At 42.1% G+C, this 22,901-nt stretch overlaps 1 pseudogene; it reads left to right on the top strand.

Moving 5' to 3' along the window:
• Nucleotides 1-892: 892 nt before the first annotated feature.
• LOC124044395 overlaps nt 893-22,901 on the top strand; it is a 117,464-nt pseudogene continuing 95,455 nt past the window's right edge.

Genomic DNA, 22,901 nt, shown 5'->3' with positions numbered 1-22,901 from the left:
GATGTAGACACCAAGGAACTTGAAGCTCTCTACTTGCTCCACTGCTCCCCATCGATGAGAATGGGGGCTTACTCAGTCCTCCTTTTTCTGTAGTCCACAATCATCTCCTTTGTCTTGATCACGTTGAGGGAGAGGTTGTTATCCTGGCACCACATGGCCAGGTCTCTGACCATGTGGTACGTCTAATCGTTGTTGGTGATTAAGCTTTCCACTATTGTGTCATCGGCAAACTTAACGACGGTGTTGGAGTCGTGTCTGGCCATGCAGTCATGAGTGAACAGGGAGTACAGGAGGTGACTGAGCGCCCCTGAGGGGCCCCAGTGTTGAGGATCAGCACGGCGGATGTGTTGTTATCTACCCTTGCCACCTGGGGGTGGCCTGTCAGGAAGTCCACTCAACATTGAGAAGTGCTTGTTCTCAGTGCCAGAGATCGACTTTCGGCCGTCCATCTTGTCGCAGAACCGACATCTGCTAACAACTTGCCTAATTTCTGGGATGGATGGGTTACTACATGCACTTTCTGCTCCAGTACTCAGCCGTCACTTCCCCATGGCATCATCTTTTGAAGAAGGTGGTGTACTGGGTCTGGAAAATTGATTGTGCACAGGCTGCTCACTCTCTCAAAGAACTGCTGACCACGTCACCTGTCCAGCCCAACTCACTTGTGATGCGTCAGCCACAGCAGTGGGAGTGGTCCTCTCTCCGCTTTAGGACGGTGTTGAGATGCCAGTGGCTTTCGCATCCCTTGCATTGTATTGAACCCACCGAACAGAAGTACTCCGTTGGAGAGAGGGAGGCTCTAGCATGCATCTGGGCCTGTGAGCGGTGACACATTTACCTCTACGGATGTTCGTTCACCTTGTGCACCGAGCACCAGGCCCTAACAGACTTGATGTCTACCTCCGGGTCGGGTCACAAGCCACTCCGCATGTACCGCTGGTCAAACTGCCTCCAGCAGTATAACTTTAGGCTGCATTTTACGCCGGACAGGGACAATGTGGTGGCTGACCTCCTTTCACGCTCAGTTACCCCAGACTCCACCTGCCCCCAGGTTGACTCCGAGGAGGTCCTCATCCAGCTCCTGCACTCACCTCTCCAAGACACAGTGTTGCACAAGGAGCTGACCCAAGAATCAGCCGACAACCCCATCTTCACAGCCTTGCTGGAATATGTAGCCAATGGCTGGCCGGCACAGCCCCCGTCGGAACTCCAACAATATGCTAGTCGAAAAAAAACATCAAGCACTATGATTAAACTGGCTCACATGAGGAACGACATAGGAAAGGAAGACCCAAAGTGCATTAGAGTGCAGGCCAAATATAAGCTTCACAGAGTTCAAGTAACAGACACAGTAACAGACACATCTTAACATCAACTGTTCAGAGTAGACGTAAATCAGGCCTTCATGATCGAATTGCTGCAAATAAAAAACGACTAAAAGGACACCAATAAGAAGAGACTTGCTTTGGCCAAAAAACACAAGCAATGGACATTAGACCAGTGGACACTTGTCCTTTGGTCTGATGAGTCCAAATTTGTCTTTCTGAGATGCGGAGTAGGTGAACGGATGATCTCCGCATGTATGGTTCCCACTGTGATACATGGAGGAGGAGGTGTGCTGGTCTGGGGGTGCCTTGCTGGTGACACTGTCTGTGATTGATTTAGAATTCAAGGCACACTTAACCAGCATGGCTACCACAGCATTCTGCAGCAATACACCATCCCATCTGGTTTGTGCTTGGTGGGACTATCATTTGTTTTTCAATAGGACAATGACCCAAAACACACCTCCAGACTCTGAAAGGGCTATTTGACCAAGAAGGAGAGTGATGGAGTGCTGCATCAGATGACCTGGCCTCCACAACCAGCCTACCTCAACCCAGTTGAGATGGTTTTGGTTGGGTTGGACCGGAGAGTGGAGGAAAAGCAGCCAACGAGAGCTCAGAATATGTGGGAACTCCTTCAAGCCTGTTGGAAAAGCATACCTTATTGAAGCTGGTTGAGAGAATGCCAAGAGTGTGCAAAGCTGTCATCAAGGCAAAGGGTGGCTACTTTGAAGAATCTCAAATATAAAATATACTATTATATATATTTGTTATATATATAACACCTTTTGGTTACTACATGATTCCAAATGTGTTATTTCATAATGTTGATGTGTTCACTATTATTCTACAATGTAGAAAATAGTAAAATAAAGAAAAACCTTTGATTAACCTGTTAAGTCGACCCTCTACTTTTTCGAACATTCTGTTAAAAATCGCGCAACATTTCAGCGCCCTGCTACTCATGCCAGGAATATAGTATATGCATATTATTAGTATGTGTGGATAGCAAACACTCTGACGTTTCTAAAACTGGTTAAATCACGGCTGTGACTTTAACAGAGCGTGAGTTTCATCGAATAGCGCAGGAAAACCTGATCACTGAAAATGGAAATAAATATCCTTGCGCTTACTTCCAGGAATTGTTCAAAGTGAACCGAATTACATGAGACCGAGATTTCAGCGCCTACAGCTACCACACGTTGTCTAGAGTCTTGTCATTTGATTCGCAATTGATTCTTGGTCTAACCGGTTCAAGGGAACTCCTTCCCTCCGTTCTCCGACCGGATGTTTTGGTCGAGCTCTCTCGGCCATGTTTTTTTTCAGACGACACCTATAGAAGTTACATCGCCTCCTGATGAATTTGATTGCTTATTAACGTGTACTAATACCTAAAGTTGCATTACAAAAGTATTTCGAAGTGTTTTGTGAAAGTTTATCGTCGACTTTTTGAATTTAAAAAAATGACGTTACGTTATGAAACGCTCTTTTTTTTTAGTTTATCATACAGTCTACATAGAACGATATCTAGGCTATATATGGACCGATTTAATCAAAAAAAGACCCAATAGTGAATAGCACATCTAGGAGTGCCAACAAAGAAGATGGTCAAAGGTAATGAATGTTTTATATTTTATTGTGCGGTTTGTGTAGCGCCGAATATGCTAATTATTTTGTTTACGTCCCCTGCGGGTCTTTTGTGGTGTTACATGCTATCAGATAATAGCTTCTCATGCTTTCGTCAAAAAGAATTTTAAAAATCTGACTTGTTGCCTGGATTCACAACAAGTGTAGCTTTAATTCAATACTCTGCATGTGTATTTTAATGAACGTTTGAGTTTTAACTAATACTATTAGCATTTAGCGTAGCGCATTTGCATTTCCAGAGCTCTAGATGGGACGCCTGCGTGCCAGGTAGGAGCAAGTGGTTTAACTAGGTGTGTCCAAAACTTTGACTGGTACTGTATACTGATACAATTTACATTGCATTTAGTAGTCCAACAGCAAAATGAACAAATTGGGAAACCTCTCAAATTGAGGGTGTTCTTATTATTTTCCATGGAGGGACACAATATAAAATATTTTTTGCCATCGCGGGCCAGAATCGTATTACAGGATTATACGTCATGTGAATGACTGTTGACAGATATACTATAAATCACATCCAGATATGCTACTTATTTTACTTTTTAACCTGCACAGAAATAAACCACATCCATGTTCTCTTTTTGATAGGTATTTTATTATTAAACATTGTCATGCCTTTCCCTCCTGGGTGAGGATCAAAGAGACACCCCCCTTTCTCCAACCAGAGAAGGGTAGGAAGTGTGCCGGTATTAGGACTTTATCAACCGGTCGTAAACTTTGGATTTTTGGGTGAAAAACATTCCCGTATTAAACAAGATATTTTGTCACGAAAAGATGCTCGACAATGCATATAATTGACAGCTTTGGAAAGAAAACACTCTGACGTTTCCAAAACTGCAAAGATATTGTCTGTGAGTGCCACAGAACTGATGGTACAGGTGAAACCCAGATACAAATCCAATCAGGAAGTGCCGCATTTTTTAAAACCGCCTCATGCCAATGACTCCTTATATGGCTGTGGAGGAGCTAGGAGTCAGCTTACGTTTTCCACGTTTTCCCCAAGGTGTCTACAGCATTGTGATGTCTTTTTAGACATTTCCATTGGAGAATGGCTGTAAGAGACCATATAGGGCGAGTGGTCACATGATGTCTTAGAAGAAAGCATAATTAACGAAAGAATACATCATCAACATAAGGAACTGGAACACAAAAGTACTGAATCAAAATGGAAGATATAAAACACGGAGGACATAGAAGGGTATGTGTGCATGTATTGTGATGGAAGGTGGGTGTGGGTTTGTGTTTGGAAAAGTGTGGTGTTAAGTGAGTGTAAAAGAGTGTGCATTGCAAATCCCAGAGCACATGTATGTTTGTGAGCAGCGGTTATGAAAGCCAGCTTTCAATTGTGTGCAGATATGGGATATACATTTTAAAATAAATTGATATTCATTTATTTACTGTCTTATCATGATGGAAGGGTCCCCAACCCTATACACCCACCTGGGAGACACATACACTAAGGAGAAGTCCATATCTGTTTTATGGGCCTATACGCAGCAAGTAGCCTATACGCAGCCAAATCAGAAAGATGAATGTGGTCAGAGACCTACTAAAGCAGCACCGCCCCATCTAGATTCAGAGACTGCCTGGCGGGTTGGTCCTACAAAGCCAAAGCCCCTTGATATGGGAGAGCATAATACACAAGGAAATTCTTAAAGCTGCTAATGAGAACCTTGACGACCTTGTACTTGTCCGATCTAACATTAAGTAGCCCTATTTTGAGATGTGAGGTATCACAATCTCTTTCAATAATGACAGGAATGGAGGAGGTCTTTATCCTAGTGAGATTGCTAAGGCGAACACCGCCATGTTTAGTTTTGCCCAACTTAGGTCGAGGCACAGACACGGTCTCAATGGGGATAGCTGAGCTGACTACACTGACTGTGCTAGTGGCAGAATCCACTATGCTGGCAGGCCGGCTAACAGCCTGCTGCCTGGCCTTCACTCTATTTCATTGTGGAGCTAGAGGAGTTAGAGCCCTGTCTATGTTGGTAGATAAGATGAGAGCACCCCTCCAGCTAGGATGGAGTCCGTCACTCTTCAGCAGGCCAGGCTTGGTCCTGTTTGTTGGTGAGTCCCAGAAAGAGGGCCAATTATCTACAAATTATATCTTTTGGGAGGACCAGAAAACAGTTCAACCAGCGATGGAGTTGTGAGACTCTGCTGTAGAGCTTATCACTCCCCCTAACTGGGAGGGGGCCAGAGACAATTACTCGATGCCGACATCTTTCTAGCTGATTTACACTCTGACGTTGCGCTTGGTGATCTCTGACTGTTTCAGGGAACCGTGCGAGGGGATTTATACTACTGTTACTATCTGTACTTACTGGTGGCACAGATGCTGTTTCATCCTTTCCTACATTGAAATTACCCTTGCCTAACGATTGCGTCTGAAGCTGGGCTTGAAGCACAGCTATCCTCGCCGTAAGGCAATCGTTCTCCTGTATATTATGAGTAGAGTGACTGCAATTAGAAGGCATCATGTTAATGTTACTACTTAGCTTCAGCTGTTGGAGGTCCTGACAAACGATGTCCAGATAAAGCGTCCGGAGTGAAAAAGTTGAGGGAAAAAAAGTTGAGTGAGGGAAAAACCAAAAATATAAACGGTAATTAAAAAGTAAAAACCGTAAAGTTGTCAGGTAGCAAAGTAAGGTTGGCAACAAAACGCACAGCAACACGTAAACATGTCTGCAAGTTGTGACCGGAAATGGCGTCAATCAACTGATGTTGGACGATTGGACAACTGTAGGACTACCCAAGCATAGACTATATATTATTGAGGGAGATACCTGCCAAAAGGTTGAATGTACATACACAAATCCTTACGTAAATTGTTATGATCGTAAGAACAAACGCTCTGGAACATGAAACATAAATGTGATATTTAATCTGTGAACATACAAAGACCAGGTTACGATAACCGATCAACATTTTAGACTTGAATAAATCTTGCTGCTATTTTAATTTATTTAACCTATATTTAACGAGGCAAGTCAGTTAAGAACAAATTCTTATTTACAATGACAGACGATGCTGGGCCAATTTTATGCCGCCCTATGGGACTCCTGATCACGGCCGGTTGTGATACAGCCTGAGGTCGAACCGGGGTCTGTAGTGATGCCTCTAGCACTGCGATGCAGTGCTTTAGACCGCTGCGCTACTCGGGAGCCCCCAAATTCTGACATACAATAATGCATTTTAGAGTTTTGGCAGTTTCATCTTACCAACAAAAAAAATGTACACCAATCTGCCTGTGATGAGTGCTAATGCTAACACAGAATAAAAAACACAGATGTTAGGGAAACCGGAAAGAGGTATCCTGCACGTTTTCTAGTTAAATGTCTCCATTCTCTTTTACTCCTCAGTTGAGTTTACTTCACATTTAGGTAGCTAGGTAGCTAATTTAATGGATTTGTTTGACAGCGCAAGCCTAGATAGCACTAGCTGTATTATACCTACAACAGGGAAGTTTCAGTCCGCTAAGTTTATCTCTACAGCATGAACATATCTCTGGGTGATGTGGACATCCCCATGCATACACCTTATCAAAATATGACCAATTCAATATTGCACCATGCCGTTCTCTGGGCTTTGTCTGCAATCATAACCAGTAGTATATACCAGGAATAATGAAACATAGAATAATAATAGATGTTTGGTGAATCTGTGAATTATGTATGACAGAGACCACTCAAAATATGTTTTTATTTAATATTTTTATACTTATTTCATCACTCAAAATCTTGCCAAAGGATATTCTGAAGGAGGGGTTAATACGGATTTAAAATAATTGTACATGATTTTTATGAATCAGGTCATGAACACATGTGACCCACCACCTGGATTCAGGTGGTGGATAATAGTAGAGATTCAGATCTAGAAAATTGTATATCATACACGGCATTTGAGGAACAATGGGAAAGTAATTCTGCTTTGAAAGTTAATAAACTTGTAACCTCACTTTTGAGAAAATGCATTTGAATGATTTGGTACCTACTTTTGGTACCTCTTTTGTTAAGACATGTAGCTAGCTAGCTAAACAATAAACTATAATCCCAACTCACGACGTTGCTACCGTGCATGAATCTGCAGGTAGATAACCAACCAGGTTCAATGTTAGTGTCATGTTTTATCTTATATTGTCTTGTCATTATGCTTTCCCTTCTGTTCGTTTCCCCCTGCTGGTCTTATTAGGTTCGTTCCCTTTTTCTATCCCTCTCTCTCCCCCTCCCTCTCTCTCCTCTCTCTATCGTTCCGTTCCTGCTCCCAGCTGTTCCTCATTCTCCTAACTCACTCATTTAGTCTTTTCACACCTGTCCCCTATTTTGTCGTCTGATTAGAGTCCCTATTTCTCCCCTTGTTTTCCGCTTCTGTCCTTGTCGGATCCTTGTATGATGTTCGCTGTGCTGTGTCAGTGTCTCGCCCTGTCGTGTCTTGTCTCCTTCAGATGCTGCGTGTGAGCAGGTGTCTGAGTCTGCTACGGTCGGTGCCTTCCCAAGGCAACCTGCAGTCAATGGTCGAGTCTCCAGTCTGTCCTCGTCACTACGAGTGGATTTAAGTTTTTTCATGATTTGTTTTCTGCTTTGATTGTCCAGGAGTATTGCTTTTATCCTTTACTGGAATAAAGACTCTGTTTTCGCCAAGTCGCTTTTGGGTCCTCATTCACCTGCATAACAGTTAGCTAGCTAACATTAGGCTATAACTCGCCAAGCAAATGGCTCTGAGATACGAATAATAAGATCATACCCGTAAAGTTAGCTAGCGAGTCAGCCAGCTGACATTAGCAAAGGGACCAGGACGACTGATCCGTGTAAAGGAAAGAATGAATGGAGCCATGTATTGTGAGATTTTGAGTGAAAACCTCCTTCCATCAGCAAGGGCATTGAAGATGAAACGTGGCTGGGTCTTTCAGCATGACAATGATCCCAAACACACTGCCCGTGCAATGAAGGAGTGACTTCGTAAGAAGCATTTCAAGGTCCTGGAGTGGACTAGCCAGTCTCCAGATCTCAACCCCATAGAAAATCTTTGGATGGAGTTGAAAGGCTGTGTTGCCCAGCAACAGCCCCAACACATCATTGCTCTAGAGGAGATTTGCATGGAGGAATGGGCCAAAATACCATCAACAGTGTGTGAAAACCTTGTGAAGACTTACAGAAAATGTTTGACCTCTGTCATTGCCAACAAAGGGTATATAAATGTATTATGCAATTATATGACCATTGAATTATACACAACAGCATATTTAGAGAGTGGAATAGGCCTAAATCATATTTACTTTCTACTTTGCAGCTTAGGCAGTTATTCTAGACAAGGCTCTTCTGGGTCTTTCGTTCTCATAAGCCATTTGCTGAAGGCCCAAGCCTATAGTACGCCATCTACTTGTGTAACGTCGTTGTTATTCTAAAACCAGCTCTAGACTTTTATTTTGGAAACCAGAAGCTGCAAACAACTAAAGTCTCGGCTAGAGTTGCTTGATTGACTAGCTACGTTCAGTTCTTGTCCTTTGCAGATGCCACATTACTGACAAAGGTTTGTAACCGAGTAAAGTTAGACATAAAGTAGGAATTTAATGTGTAAAATGTTAATTCATAGTTGTAACATAGGGTTTGCACATTTACAGACCTAATTAACATTTACATTTCATGTTTCACACATTGGCTTTTCTTACGATCCTAACTATCAAGGCGAGATCCAAATGGAGACGGAGGCAGATGTTTGGAGTCTTACAATGTTTAATCATCCAAAGGGGTAGGCAAGAGAATGGTTGTGGACAAGCAACAAAGTCAAAACCAGATCAGAGTCCAGGAGGTACAGAGTGGCAGACAGGCTCGTGGTCAAGGCAGGCAGAATGGTCAGGCAGGCGGGTACATAGTCCAGAAACAGGCAAAGGTCAAAACCTGGAGGACTAGAAAAAGAGAATAGTAAAAGGCTTACGGGGAGAAACACGCTGGTTGACTTGACTAAACATACAAGATGAACTGGCACAGAGAGACAGGAAACACAGGGATAAATACACTGGGGAAAATAAGCAACACCTAGAGGGGGTGGAGACAGTCACAGGAACAGGTGAAACAGATCAGGGCGTGACAGCTATCTCACTCCATACTATAGCCTGACTACCTTTGACTATCAGCGAGTCACCCACTACTTTGCAATGCGAGTTTGAGGCAGCATAATTGTTTGAAACCTGAACATTTGACTTTACTTCAAATAATGAGGCACGTCTTACCTTCTTTCAAAGTAGCCCTTAGAAAATCTATCCATAGAAAAGTGGAGGCAATTATTTTATAAAGATGGCCTCATGCCATTAACCAGCATTTCTCTCCCGTTCTGTTGGTTTTCATATCAACTTTCTTTCATTGTCCAGAAGCCAACGGCACAATCCCAGTCATATTAGCAACCCATCATAGTAGTTACTATTATATTCCCCCTGTTTCTAAGTTTCTAACAGATTTTCATCTGTCACATCATTGTTAATAAGAATTAGTTCTTAACTGACTTGCCTAGTTAGATAAAGATAAAATAAAATTTAAAGGTATGGCTGATTCTTTCAATCCTGGCCTGTGGATCTTTCAGTCACACTGAATGTACAGTACAGTAAGATCACTGGGTAACTCAGAGATGCACACATTTTAGTTTAAAGGCAGTTGCTCCCTGACAACAAAAGGATCAATGATTCTATTAATAGGAGCGGGGAGACTAGCCCATACAAGATGCATTTAGTCAAAGAAACATTCAGCATCAAATTGATACTAGAAGGCTGTGTTGCTGATGAAATTATTCAAGACCACCCCCTAGTGGACAAAAAGCTTTACAGCACCTGGTCTTCTCAGGCAGTCTCCCATCCAAGTACTAGTCAGGCCCAACCCTGCTTAGCTTCTGACATCTGACGAGATCTGGTATGGACGTAAGCAAAAGAAGATCTCTTGGAGCACTATATGAAGTCAAAGTGAGTCTGATTAAAGATCCAATAGAGCTCGTCAGTTTGTAGTCCTAAAAACTGGAAATTAGTTACCTCTGGTTCGTTCAGCCATTCCTAAGGGGAAAATGAATGGGGAAAGAATAGGATTTTGGGATAAATGCCAAAAATAAGGTCTGAGGTTAATACAGGCTTAGGAGATCTTAAACAGTTTGTTCTATGAAATAAAAGCAGTCAGTTAACTGTTAACATGACCATAATGAATTATGAAGCCTTTTATGTGCTTTTTTGATTTAAAAGAAAAAATGTCATAAATGCTTCAAAATTCACAAAAAATGCAGCTAGCTAATTGAGGGAATTTTCATTTTCAATTTTCATTTTCACAGTTTTATTCCAACTACATAATGTGAAAATATATATAAAACACAGTAAAATCATGTTTTTGAATGCAACAGACTTTTAAATAAATCTCTAATCTCAACTGAAATCAGCTCAGCAAGCTAAAACTGACTTTTTATAATTAGCAAAAGCAAGATTCATTGAAATTGTATTTATTTACAGAAAATAAACAAACTAATTTATCTTTGCTTTATTAGATGTTTGTTTCTTACAACCACAGTTCCTTCTCACCACCAGTCACCATTTTAAACTCCACCAAAACACATGAAACCACATGGCCTGTTTCAGACTTCTACACCCATGCAGCCTGAGAACTTTCCATTCTCTGCAGGCTGATAAATGACTCAGCAAGTAATTAGGAAATGAGAGTCCAAAAACGGAACACTGAGCTTTTCCTTCCCTTTATCCTGCTGAATGGGACGAAGCCTCGGCTCCTATATAATCGAGCTCAGATGAGAACATGTGGCAGCTGCCACCTTAAATCTGGCCTTTACTCCCTGTTTCAGCCAAAGCTGTTGCTGCTGGACGTATTAAAATATAATAAATGCAAACAGACTAGATTCTAGTAGCTAGTGGTAGATGTTTTTTTAAACGTTTTCTCTATTATTGTGAATAGGGTAAAACAAAACGCAATTATGGAGGTTGATAATGGTAGATCCTTCATGGAAGATCTGATTCAACAGGGCCAAGATAGGACATTTTAACTACTGGTACAGTACAGTATTCTTACCAAGAGGTGTCAGCATTAGATTTACATTGATAAAGCTGGGATTTAATGCTGCCAGTGTATCAGATAACAGTAGTGGCATTCCATCTCTACATTTCATACCTGTGACAAATGGTTCATATTTATTTATATTCCATTTGACTTTGATAGTGATTCGGTGGTAAACTAGTGGTCACTGTTGAAAGTTCAGATTTATGGTCAATAAATTGTTAGCCAACAATCCATAGCCTACATTCTATATATTTGGATTTACTGATTTATCTTGATAATAATACTGTGAAGCAGAGTTGTAGCTCAAACTTTATAGTCAAGACGAATATTTGTAGGGCAGGCTCCCTCCAACTCACACAGTCAGGTTCTCGCTGGGTTCGGGTTCCCCAGAGCTAGGCTAAATACAGGGGTGTGAGCCTGGGTGAACTCCTCTGAGTGGCTACTCCCTGACCCCTCTCTTCCAATGGCAGTCAGCTGCTCTAGGGTGTTATGGGACAGTGTACTGTACAGTGATCTTGTATGACAAACATGTTCAGTACATTGTCATTTGCTTTTGTTGACATGTGAATATTGTCACAGAGTTGTATTGTACAAGAGATCCATTGCGCTGGTGATAATTGATCAGGTACTGTAATTCGACTTGGGTTCATAATCATAGCATTGCTCGAGATTCCCATCTCCAAACAGAGAGACCTTTGTTGGGGTAGCTGGGCTGAAAAATAATGTTTTCCATGCTTTGTCTCCCATTCCTGTAAGAAAAGAAATGTGTTCTCTGTTGTTGATACATGGAAGCCATCCAGTTGCCAACGTCCCAGACCGACCGCCACACTAGGGATGCTGTGTTTTCTCTGCAGAAGGTCACTCAAAATAAATCAAACTTGTGGCTCACTTGTTTTTTGGGGGTTTCCCACTATTATTTTCCTTTTTTGGGCATGAGCACTTCCTTCTGGTTTTGATCAGCATACATTGCAGCGGGTGTTAGTCAGTATTTTGTCTAAAATATGGACCGCAGTGAATTGAGGTGGACATATGGTGTCTGTGTGTCAGTCGATCTGACGGTAGGTTGGAAAATTATTTTGTAGAGTATGTTGAATAAAGGATGCTGATTGGCAGTGAAGCACTGTTAGCTCTTTTGTGAGGGATACACTGGTACTGTAGGAATGTGTTATCCCATTCCCTGGTGATGCATGATGCTATCTTTGGCCTTTGCCCTCCCAACTGAAACAACATATTTTACTGCAAGAAGTAGTGATGATTTAGGTGATTTAAAGGTAGCTGAAATATTTTGTTTAGTTGGTTAAGCAATTGTATGTTTTAGAAAGATGTCAAGTTCAATAAGGTATTGATATAGTCTAGGAAGTGACATCTAAGCAGGTAGTCTATGTAAATATAACCTAAAGTAACTATAACATAATTTGATTTATGTGATTACTTTCTCACTTATTTCAATTGTTCAATTTGTATTATAAATACAAAGTATAAGCGATAATATTTGAGGCCTGTTGTGCCATATGTCTTGCGAATCACTCCGGTCCATGCTGTTTAAAAGTAATTATAAATATCAATTTATTCAACTTCTACAGTGTTTTCATAACATAAATAAATCTCAAAGCACTTCAAAAGCTAGCTAGGTCAACCAATAGAGCCTTTGAGTGCATGCATCCTCCAAAAATGGAGAAGGTCAGTTCATGGCTTGATCAGATGAAGGTGGTCAGGGAGATGGTGGATGACCTTGTAGAGGGCTACTCTGAGAACCAGCCTGTCATGTAACCACTGGAGTTATCCGCCTTCACAATGTGTGGCACCCACTAGGGTGATGCCTCTGCAGGTCTAGGCACCCCAAAGCTCACCACACACAGTTCAGAGTAATAGCTAGTCAGTCGTCCTCACAATGAGCCCTCTGCCTCAGCACTGCATTCCTCCACTCCATCTCCTATTCCTCTCAAGCTTAAGGTGACTCCTCAATTTATGTTTTCGAAAGAGGAGGCACCTGCAGAAAAAATGTTGGTACAGTTTCCAGCTAGCTGTTGGAAATGTATCAAAGATGGGGGCAGACTCCAGCCATATGGAGGAGTGGTGATGTGACATCAGAAAGCTAGACATCTCTTTTGCTCTGTCTGATTCTAACCCTATCATAATGACCATATTGCCCATTCAGTGTCCAATTTTAATTGTAATGCATAAGCCTTCTCCATATCCCCTGGACAATTGTTTTGGTCACCAGGGTTTTGGTTGACATTTACCTGCAGGGATAAAACAGGCACCCCTCAAAATAGTGTAAAAGACCAGAGCTTTGTTGGAATATCCATACTAACATAATGTATACTATATACTTAATGAGTGTGTTTACTACCTGTAAACAAACGGTATACTTTCAGTTGAGCGTACTAGCGCTTCGCCTGTCTACTGAAAGTTGATGATGTTGCTATTCAACTTCTTGCTAGCTTGTTAGCGTAACAAATTACTAGCTAGACATCTTACAACTTCATTAACAATGTCCATTTGGAACTCACAACGACTATACCACTTAGCTAAGCTAAGAATGACATGAATAATCAAGTCAATAGGTGTTCGTAAATTCACTCTGGCTATCTACTCCGATTTCAGAGCACTCTCGTCTGAGTGTGCAAGGGCGCAGAATAAATTACGAATTTACAAACGATCAACACCTGTTGAATATGGCCGGTGTCAGTAAACATCAGCAAAGAAGCATGATAAAACTTTTGCCAGCAGCACAGTTCGTCACCAACACTCTGGATAACATGAAAACAGCCTAACCAGTTCTGCTAGGGCGAGTAAAATGGTCAGTGAGGTGTTCTCTTAGTTGTGTCTGCAAGTAGCTAGTAAGCTAGCCAACGTTATCCAGTTAGCTTGGGTGCTTGACTGCCATTGGGAGGACAGAACACTCGGATCAACCCTACTCCACGGCCAGAGAAACCAGTGTGCGCAATGGTTCAGAGCGGAATGCTCCAAATTTACAAACAGACAATCTGACAAAGCTCTTAATTTAGGAATGCCCAGAGCGTTTATGAACACACAGTTGGGTAGTTAGTTAGATAGCATATAATATACTGGCAAGTTTGATGTATTAATAGCCAACTAACTTTAGGTAGCTAGCAAACATCCGGTACATACTGCTGTATGCTATGTGGTTCGTAAGGATAGTGTAGCTAACAAATTGTCTGCCAACATAATGTGTAACGTAACTTATATAAAAGTCCATACTTTATTACATTGCTCAACATTTTCTTAACATTTGTCATATAATTAGTTAAAGCAATGAATTTGTATCTGCTCTCTCGGATTTCGGCTTTTCGGATTTTCTTCAAAACTGAAAACGTTGTGAAGCTACAACCATTTTTTGAAGAATTGTATTATAGGCCCTAAAATCACGGAAATAGTGTCCACTGCTTGTATACTATTTTGGCGTACTAACTATATCCATACAATGACCCATTCACATACTACATACTAAATTTATGTCACCAATAGTACGGTTAATGCGGTTAGTATCAGTATTCGAACACAGCTCTGTTTGACATCCTGAAGAGCTGCTTCTCTTAGAATAAATATCCCTCTTACAATCTTCTATAGATGATCATGCCTGGTAGGTTGATAGAAGTGTGCCTGTGTGTTGCTTCGCTCCTTTGGCAGAGGCTACTGGGCATGCTTACTAATTCAGTTAGAGCATACTGTATGTTTGTAGCCTTACGTACCTCTGTAGATTGTCTACCATATATAAATTGTTATTGACTGTGCCATAGGACATACTGTAGGCGACTTGTGGTCTGTCGCAATGTCTATTTTGGTCTCTTCTTAATGGGCCGGTGCGTTTGGCATGGTCCTTCTTCCTCTATGGGAGCAGAGACACTGATCGTGGTGTTGGGTTACCATGTGTCATTTGAGTTGTAAGTGACACTCTCTGCCCCATCTAAAGTTCACCTCACTGCGTTTTGCTTACAGAAAACACTGCCACTTTGTTTACATACTCATCTCATATGTATATACTGTACTCGATACCATCTACTGTATCTTGCCTATGCTGTTCTGTACCATCACTCACTCATATATCCTTATATACATATTCTTTATCCCCTTACACTGTGTATAAGACAGTAGTTTTGGAATTGTTAGTTAGATTACTTGTTGGTTATTACTGCATTGTCGGAACTAGAAGCACAAGCATTTCGCTACACTCGCATTAACATCTGCTAACCATGTGTATGTGACAAATAAAATTTTATTTTATTTTATTTGATTTGATTTGGAAGCAACACTCTTGCCTCTTCCGAGGCTTTGGGAAGAGTGACAAGTCATGATTTATTTAGTGATCAAAATGTATTTGTCACATACACATGATTAGCAGATGTTAATGCGAGTGTAGCGAAATGATGGGGAATACACTCGGAGGACTTATGCATTGTGGGGCTCTGCAAAGACAGCATCATCACAGGATCTCTATGATACACTACATTACCAAAAATATGTGGACGCCTGCTCAACCAACATCTCATTCCAGAATCATGGGCATTAATATGGAGTTGGTCCCCCTTTTGCTGCTATAAACACTATTCACTTCTGCTAGCCTCCACTCTTCTGGGAAGACTTTCCAAAAGATGTTGGAACATTGCTTCCATTCCGCCACGAGTATTAGTGAGGTCGAGCACTGATGTTCAAGCCCTGTGTGTGGCTACTCGGCCATAGAAACGCATTTTATGAAGCTCCCCACAAACAATTATTATGCGGACGTTGCTTCCAGAGGCAGTTTTGAACTCGGTAATGACTGTTGCAACGGAGGACAGATGATTTGTACACGCTTCAGTACACGGCGGTCCCGTTCTGTGAGCTTATGTGGACTACGACTTCACGACTGAGTGGTTGTTGCTCCTAGATGTTTTTACTTCACAATAGCAGCACTTACAGTTGATCGGGGCAGCTCTAGCAGGGCAGAAATTTGACGACATGTCATGTTGGAAAGGTGGCATCCAATGACGGTGCCACGTTGAAAGTTACTGAGCTCTTCTGTATGGCCATTCCACTGACAATGTTTGTCTATGGAGATTGCATGGTGGCGTGCTCAATTTTATACACCTGTCAGCAACGGGTGGGACTGAACTAGCCAAATCCACAAATTTTAAGAGGTGTCCACATAGTTTTGTATAAATAGTGTAAAAAGTAGGATCCTTTTGTCATGACTCATTGGGAAGGTGGGAAATAATGAGTAGCTTACGACTAGAGGTTTGTGAGGAGAAACCTGTATTGAATAATTATGAGCATGACAGGGTTACATCTCAATCTCAATCTCAATGCTCTGCACTTACTTTCCTTATCAGGGCTGGCCTAAGTGTGTGCGTCACAAAAAAAGGTCTCATGTATTATTAACTGCTGCCAGATAGGCTGCAGTGAGACAGCCCTTGACTGGAAACAAAGCAAACCAGTTGGTGTATGAATAGCAAACAAAAGATGAGGAAACTATTCTAACTATGTTAGGGGTTTTTCATTTGTTTCCTGAAAGCTAACGTGAATAGACTTAAATGTACCAGGCTAAATGAAGAAGAGAAGAATGTAGGTATGAGTGTACAAACGAGAAGCAGAGACCAGAGATTGGCGAGAGGGAATGGCGAGAGGGAATGGCGAGAGGGAAAGAGCGAGAGGGAGGGAGCTCAGCCACTTTTGCCAGCAGTCTGAATCGGACAGAGAGAAAAAAGGTGGAAGAGCTGCTATTTTGCTCTGCTCTCTCGTAAGTCGCGAAAGTTGGCTGCCTCTTTGGTTTAAAGTCCGTGACGGTGGCACCACACCCCTGGCTGACCTCCCCGTCCTACACTCCCCCATCACATTTCACCCTAGGCCCTCCCACTTATCTCTGGAGCCTGCGATTTCTCACTCTGTCCAAGGTCTGATGTCTGCAAGCCCCCCTGGAAACGTGTTCCCAACCCTGGTGGTTGTAGGACATGTTGTCACTTTGATCGCTGTTTGGCAGTGGAGGCAACATAGGAGGCAGTTAAGAGAAGGTAAGACCAGCTGGGTAACAATCTTGTTATGAGGCTTACTGTCGTTCAGGAAAGGTGATGCTACTGTACGTCTTTGGCGCACATGAGGAGAGATTAGAAGTTTGCTGCTGTGTGAACGGGTCCGGTCTCTAGTCTTCACCATTCGTCGTCTTAAATGGTCTGCTCTCTCTTCCATTTACATCATTACATTTAAGTCATTTAGCAGACGCTCTTATCCAGAGCGACTTACAAATTCCCTCTGTGCTTTTGTGTTTCACACTGCTTCCCCTCGTTTTTCTCCTATCCAGCTAGATTTCCTGATGTGTCAAGAAGATGGGTTTAACCCTGCAAATGCTGGTTGTAATATGATGACATAGGAGCAGTGGTATTGTTGTTGACTAGCGTTGCTTCACAGTTGGACTCAAGACTTCTAGTTCCGCCTCAGCCTTGTCTGACTTTTCTTGTGTTGTTATGGATTTACATGCGCTAAGGAGAAATGAATGATTCCCTATGATTACAAAATAACCTTAAAGGCCCAGTGCAGTCAAAATTAAGTTTTCCTGTGTTTCATCTCATATTATACAGCAGCTGAACTAACTAACATTTTTACCAGCTTTATTTCTTGGTAGTTGCTGGTTGAAAATACAATCTACACAGGGCCTTCTAACTAGCAGGTTTGCATGGGTGGGAGTTTCGGCTTTCCATTGTGACATTTACATTTTAGTCATTTAGCAGATGCTCTTATCGAGAGCAATTCACAGTTAGTGATTTAATCTTAAGAAAGCTACATATCACAGGCATAGTATGTACAATGTTCCTCAATAAAGTAGCTATCAGCAAAGTTAGAGTCAGAAAGGGGGGAGTCGAGAGTTTTTTTTGTGGGAGGGGGGATTATTAAGCAACTCTTTGAAGAGGTAGGGTTTCAGGTGCTTTCGGAAGATGGGTAGGGACTCCGCTGTCCTAGCTTCAGGGATTGCTGGTTCCACCATTGGGATGCACGGAAATGGAACAAATTGGACTGGGCTGAGCGGGAGCTGAGGGGAGGGAGGGTCAAGAGACCGGAGGTGGCAGAACAGAGGGCAGAACAGAGTGCTCGGGTTGTGGTGTAGGGTTTGAACATAGACTGAAGGTAGGGCGGGGCAGCTCCTCTTTCTGCTCTGTAGGCAAGCGCCATGGTCTTGTAATGGACGGGAGCCCCGCCCTACCACAGCCTATAGGGCGGAGAACAGAGACCTGGCCGTGTGGTGCCAGGACAACAACGTGATCAAGACAAAGGAGATGATTGTGGACTATAGGAAAATGAGGACTGAGCAAGCCCCTATTCTCATCGACGGGGCAGTAGTGGAGCATGTTGAAAGCTTCTAGTTCCTTGGTGTCCACATCAACAACAAACTATCATGGTCCAAACACACCGAGACAGTTGTGAAGAGGGCACGAGCAATCCTATTCCCCCTCAGGAGACTGAAAAGATTGGCATGGGTCCTCAGATCCTCAAAATATTATACAGCTGTACCATTGAGAACATGGTTGATTCACTGCCTGGTATGACAACTGCTCGGCCTCTGACCGCAAGGCACTACAGAAGGTAGTGCGTACGGCCCAGTGCATCACTGGAGCCAAGCTTCCTGCTATCCAGGACCTCTCTACCAGGTGGGGTCAGAGGAAGGCCCTAAAATAAACATTGTCAAAGACTCCAACCACCCAAGTCGCAGACTGTTCTGACTGCCACCACACGGCAAGTGGTACCGGAGCACCAAGTCTAGGTCCAAAAGACTTCTTAACAGCTTCTACCCCCAAGTCATAAGACTCCTGAACATCAAATGGCACCCAGACTATTTGCGTTGACCCCCGTCTTTTACGCTGCAGCTACTCTCTGTTAATTATCTATGCATAGTCACTTTAACTCTACCTACATGTACATATTACCTCAATTACCTCGACTAACTGGTGCCCTAGCACACTGACTCTGTACCGGTACGCCATGTATATAGCATCGCTATTGTTATTTTACTGCTGCTGTTTAATTATTTGTTACTTTTATTTTTTACTTAACACTTAACATGAAGAGCAGCTCCATCTTGTCTAGGTTGAGGTGGTGGGCCGATATCCAAGCTGAGATATCTGCCAGGCACGCAGAATTGCAATTCGCTAACTGGGTGACAGAAGGGTGGAAGGATAAAAGTAGTTGAGTATCATCCTCATAGTATTGATAGGAGAGACCATGTGAGGATATGACAGAGCAGAGTGACTTGGTGTACAGAGAGAAGAGGAGAGGGCCTAGAACCGAGCCCTGGGGACACCAGTAGTGAGAGTTTGCTGCAGACAGATCCTCTCCATGTCACCTGGTAGTAGGATACAATCCAACAATGTGGATACAATCCAAGGAGAGTAGGGTCAAAGAGTCAGAATCAGGACCTGAGGGAGAGGGATTTAGCAGAAGGAAGAGATGATAGGATGGAAGAGGAGAGAGTAATGGGAGAGCGTAGATTGCAACGGCACATGACCATCTGGATAGGGGCTGAGTGGCTAGGGTTGGAGGAAAGGGAGACAGTAAAGGAAACAAAGTAATGATGAGAGACCTGGAGGGGGTTGCAGTGAAATTAGTAGGCGAACAGCCTCTAGTAAAGAAGAGGTCAAGCGTATTGCCTGCTTTGTGAGTTGAAGGGGATTGGGAAAGGGTGAGGCAAAGAGGGGAAAGAGTTGGAAATAAATTAATCGAAGGCAGACGTCAGGAGGTTGAAGTCGGCAAGTACGACGAGTGGTAAGCCGTCGTCAGGAAATTTGCTTATCAATGTGTCAAGCTCATTGAGGATGATAGATGACAACAATATTAAGCTTGAGTGGACAAGTGACAGCATTGAATTCAAATGAGCAGATGGACAGGGAAAATCTACAGTTAGGAGAAATTAGGGGAAGCTAATGCAGGGCAGAAATTTGATGAACTGACTTGTTGGAAAGGTGGCATTCAGCTCTTCAGTAAGGCCATTCTACTGTCACTGTTTGTTTATGGAGATTGCATGGCTGTGTGCTCAATTTTATACACCTGTCAGAAACAGGTGTGGCTGAAATGGCAGAATCCACTCATCTGAAGGGGTGTCCACATACTATTGTATCCTAATAATTGGGCTACTTTTGCACATTATTGGTGTCCGAGTGAAGGAAATGCTGAACATCGAGAGGAGTCCATGTGTTCTGAAAGATCAGACATTAAGGATTATAATAAATACTTCATGTCATAAAAACAAACCACACACCCATGAGTCCAAATGTGCACTTCACATTTCCATATTTGAAAACTCATGTAATTTACAATATAAACGATTATGATTGTTATGTTTGATCCACAGTTACGAGGATGGCATGCTTTATACCCTGGGTTGTCCTGAATAGAATGAGCCTATCTTCTATGTTTATCAGATTGTGAAGGAAATTTGCCACGGAACATGCACTTGAATGCATTCATGACTCCATTCTATGCACACCAAAATTACAAGTAGTTTGTGTGAAGGACCTTTTCAAAGCCTAACACTGTAAGATCGTATTTCATAACTTAGCTAGCTAACTTAGCTAGCATCTTGGCAATAATCAGGTGGGCATCATTTGATGATCCAAAATGCAATTTATAATTGAATGTTTTTGGATTGCGTAAACATGAACCGTAATTGCGTGATGGTGGGAACACAGGGTTCCAAAAAAAACTACAAGTGTGCTTGCTTTGGTTCCTCAATGGCAAAGCTAGGAGAGCAAAAACAAGCACCTTATAGTTGAAGGCTCTTTCTGTGAGTCATAATAGTGCATTGAAATGACTTAGAAACTGTGCACAGTTTGGAGAGGTGTGCACAGTTTAGAGATGTGTGTGGCCTCTCAGTGCACCAGTTAGACCTCTCACTCAAACCCTTGTAATAGTTTTTTCTTATCTTGCACATACTCCCAAATTTCAATGAATATCATTGAAAGAGTATTTTCAGATTTCTTTATTAACAAATGCTGTGAAAACTACATTAAAAAATACACAGAATATCAACAGCGTGATGTTTGGATTGTTGTGTCTTCACCTTTGGTCTGATAATTTCCCCATAATATCCAAGTGTTCTATTTCAATTGCTAACATGGTCATGCATATGCTTTTTATAGTTATTCTGTTAGAAATATGTGTCCCTATTCATATAGGTCAATTTCCATGAGTGTAAGGGGTTAATGGAAATCTGTTACAGTAAGGTACTTAATTGTTACCCAGAAATGATTTGATACTGCATGGGGCCTTATGACAGATATTATCATTTTGATTCACTTAAAGATCATTTGTTATTTTTGTGAGAGTGGAGCAGTTTTAGTGGGTAGTGGGTTAGAGAACTGTATGATAACATAATAATGTTTAATCTGTTACATGGTAAATCTGAATTATTTTTCTGTACAGCACTTTGTGACCTCGGCTGGTGTAAAAAAGGGCTTTATAAATACATTTGATTGATTGATCTTGTGTAGAATAGACTTGCTTACAAGGTGAACTCAAAAGTCTTGATTTTTTCCCCCCTTCTTGGCTTTCCCCTTCTAAACATAACTGAGTTATGCAACAAGTCTTCTATTGTTTATGAGCCTGTTCAATAGGCTTTCACAGTGCTCCTATATGGAATGTTCACAGTGTTAATAGTTATACATGGGCTATACTTGGGCCTTCTGGTCTCTGGAGAATAGATCACACACTATTCTACTCCGATAACCTCATAAAGGTTAGCTAGCTACTACTCTATGTATGTGGCACTTACCTGATACACCTCTTTGTTTCAAATGCAATTTCCTGTTGACACAGCTTGTTACAGTGAACCTGTCAGGCTCTCCTCTGCAGACAGTGGGACAGTCACACCCAGAGGCAAATTACAGGATGCCTGAGTGAAAGGCTGCAGGCAGGCAGGCAGCCAGCCAGCCAGCCAGCCAGCCAGCCTATCCATATCTCTCCCAGTGTTCTCGCTGGTAGACTGCAGACTAGATCAGTCTCACAGAGGAACCGCCTATTTAGATAAGGAGATTTCTACAGCTGTCTACTTTATTTATTCTTTATTTAAACAGGGAAGTCACATTGATATCCCTTTTTCAAGTGAGTCCTACTTGTTTTGTTAAGTAATATCCTTACTGCATGAACCACATCTTTATTGAAGACGACATATATGCTACTGCATTTTATTGAATCCACCACTAGACATACTAACCAATAATGTTGGTTTGACTGTGAAATGACTAACATTGCTTTGTAAAACTAGGCAGTGGGTTATCTCTAACTCTGCGTGTTAATATTCAGCTGCTTTACATTTGACCTGGTCTCCTTTCAGCATTGCAGCTGTTGCACTACAGACAATGCATAAGGAACTGCAGAAGTCTATCACGTTTGTGGTTTCATGGCTAATGCTACCTTATGTCAGTGCACTGTTTTCACTCTTGCCATACCGTATTGGACTTCTTTTAGCAGAGTATTGGATGGCTTTTATGTTTGATTAACATATATACATATATATTATATAGGTCACATGTTGGATGAGGAGGGGAGGGACAAACATGGCCTGGCAGAGAGCACTTATGTTAGGCAGTACTTTGATTGACATGTAGACCTTCGACCTAGTTCAGTTATAGGGGAGGTTTCCCCCGACAAGTTTAAATAAAGAACCGGCTGTTAGATACAACCATAACATACTGGAAGTTCCCCTTGACTTGTCCTCAGGGTCCCAGAATGGCTCAGTGGATTTGAAGGCATGTGTGCTATTCACTGGCACAGTCCCAAATGGAACCCTATTCGTTTCATAGTGCACTACTTTTGGCCATAGCCCTATTGGCCCTATTCGGCCCTATTCGCCATTTGGTGTGCACTACAATAATCAAAGATCCATTAGCACAGCGCAAGGTTTTAA

This window comes from Oncorhynchus gorbuscha, linkage group LG09 (genome assembly GCF_021184085.1).
Source record: "Oncorhynchus gorbuscha isolate QuinsamMale2020 ecotype Even-year linkage group LG09, OgorEven_v1.0, whole genome shotgun sequence".
NCBI classification, from domain to species: Eukaryota; Metazoa; Chordata; class Actinopteri; order Salmoniformes; family Salmonidae; genus Oncorhynchus; species Oncorhynchus gorbuscha.
This window is presented reverse-complemented; position numbering and strand designations above follow the sequence as displayed.